The 2500-nt window shown below is 57.0% G+C and overlaps 1 protein-coding gene across 1 annotated transcript in view; it reads left to right on the forward strand.

Annotated features, from left to right (window-relative positions):
- LOC130531460 (transcription factor COE3-like) overlaps nt 1-2500 on the forward strand; it is a 51180-nt gene that overhangs the window by 13659 nt on the left and 35021 nt on the right.

Below are 2500 nucleotides of genomic sequence, written 5' to 3' on the forward strand. Positions count from 1 at the left end.
CTGCGTATCACCTTCATACTCACAGGAGTTCTCGCTGACTTGATGGAACAGGAGCTCTGCTGTGGCCCCTCCCTGCGGACGCTAGCCCCGCCCATTGGCCTGGCCCCCCCCCGTGGTGAGGGTGTAGGCAGGATCATTTCCAAAGCACTCTTGGGGGGGGGGGGGGGGGGGGGGGGTGTTAGGGTTCGGGACCTCAGTGAAGCCTCCAGAGGTCCAGGGTCATGCTGTTGTCCTCCGCTCTGTTCCAAACCTCACAAGCCACGTGGTCGCCACGGCGGCGGCGGCCATGTTGACACGCCTGCAGTTCCCTTCGCCGACCAGCTTCGCCAGCTGCCGGGCTCCTCAGGCGGCGCCGGTGGGACGGGGCCAACCGTGAGGTGTTCCAGGCCTTGGGGTAGTTACAACACTTGCCCTATGAAAGCGAGCGGGGGCTATTATCTGGACACGGCGGCGCGAGAGCGCTCAGCCCTCCGGGAGCCTCCGAGGGCGTTTTAATAAGAAGGTGACAGAGCGGCGGCGAGCCCCAACAAACGCCACTTTGTTCCTGAAGTAGATTCTGCTCATGACACAGAGGAGCAGCCAGCAAATAATGTGTGTGTGTGTGTGGTGTGTGAGTGTGGTGTGTGTGTGTGTGAGTGTGTGGTGTGTGTGGTGTGTGTGTGTGAGTGAGGGGGTGTGAGTGTGTGGGGTGTGAGTGAGTGTGTGTGTGAGTGGGGTGTGAGTGTGTTAGTTGTGGGTTGTGTGTGTGTGTGCGCTGTGTGTGTGTGGGGTGTGTGGGGTGTGTGGGTGGGAGTGAGTGTGTGGGTGAGTCGTGTGTGTGAGGGGTGTTTGTGAGTGTGTGAGTGTGTGTGTGGGAGGGGGGGGGGGGGTGAGTGTTGAGTGTGTGGTGTGTAGGTGTGTGGTGAGTGTGTGTGTGTGCGTCGTGTGAGGGGGGTCAGTGTGTGAGTGTGTTGTGTGTGTGCGTGTGTGTGTGTGAGTGAGTTAGTGTGTGTGTGTGTGTGGGGGGGGGTGTGTGTTGTGGGGGTGTTGTGAGTTTTGGTCCTTTGTCAGTTTGTGTGTTGGTTGTGTGTGTGTGTGTGTGTGTGAGGACATTTTGTTTTGCTCCCCCAGGTTTGAGGGTTAAACCTGGTTAATGTGATGAGGGGGAACAACTACTAAACACACACGTTTGTTTCATCACCCCCCCCCCCCTCACACACACACACACACACACACACACACACACACACACACACACACAGGTTCTCAGGTCTGGAGTGTCCCGGCTCTCAGTCATTAGCGGCTCCTCTCCGTGGCCTGTTGGGAAACGTCATTAAGGCAGCATTGTGGACGCTCAGCCAGGGTTTGTTTTTGTCTTTGGAAAGGGGCCCCAGGTCCCGGGGGGGGGGCGGGGGTGGGGGGGGGGCTGTGCTCCTGGGGTCCGGTTTGTTTATAACACTTCTTTGGCAGTTTGGAGGAGGTTGTCACCACAGCGGTACCAGTGGGTTTCCAATGCTAATTGGTCTCCTGGAACTTTCACTAATGGTTCCAAGTAGCTGGGGGAATAAATTATTGTGGCACGTTCGGTGGCAACTGTCACACACGCACGTGCACGTGAAGATGGCGGGGGCACAAATGCACAAATGCTTTATGATTTTTCTGTACTTGGGGATCAAACAGAGTGATAAATGATTCATAAAGCAGCTCATTTGGAATTCACAGCCTCAATTTGACGCTTGTTTGTCAAATGGCAATTTGATTCAGGCCAGCAGGAGGTGGAGGCTCCATCGCCCCCCAGAGGCCAAAGGCTGCACCATTAATGTTTCAGAATTACCGGAAGACTTGTTAATGTCTGACAGCGATGAGACGCAGAGATCCCTGTGTGATCCCCGACAGGTGGATCTTAACGACAGGTGGATCGCGACCTTCACCGAGTCCTCAACGCGTCCCTGTTTCCTCCTCAGACGGGTCACCAGCGGACTGTGGTCTGGTTCTCTGGGGAACCTTCTGAGTTTAGATAAAGAGGATCAACGATCATCACTTTTACAGTCGGTCACTTTCAAATTGATTGGAAACACTTTGGGTAGCAAACAGCTCAACAGTAACACGTCAGCCAGTTCCTCCCTGTGTGGGGGGCTCACATGGGTCCACGTAGGGCTATGGTGGGCTCACATGGGTCCCTGTGTGGTGGCTCACATGGGTCCACGTGGGGCTATGGTGGGCTCACATGGGTCCACGTGGGGCTGTGGTGGGCTCACATGGGTCCACGTGGGGCTGTGGTGGGCTCACTTGGGTCCACGTGGGGCTGTGGTGGGCTCACATGGGTCCACGTGGGGCTGTGGTGGGCTCACATGGGTCCACGTGGGGCTATGGTGGGCTCACTTGGGTCCACGTGGGGCTGTGGTGGCTCACAATGGGTCCACGTGGGGCTATGGTGGGCTCACATGGGTCCACGTAGGGCTATGGTGGGCTCACTAGGTCCACGTGGGGCTATGGTGGGCTCACATGGGTCCACGTGGGG

This window comes from Takifugu flavidus, chromosome 9 (genome assembly GCF_003711565.1).
Source record: "Takifugu flavidus isolate HTHZ2018 chromosome 9, ASM371156v2, whole genome shotgun sequence".
NCBI lineage: Eukaryota > Metazoa > Chordata > Actinopteri > Tetraodontiformes > Tetraodontidae > Takifugu > Takifugu flavidus.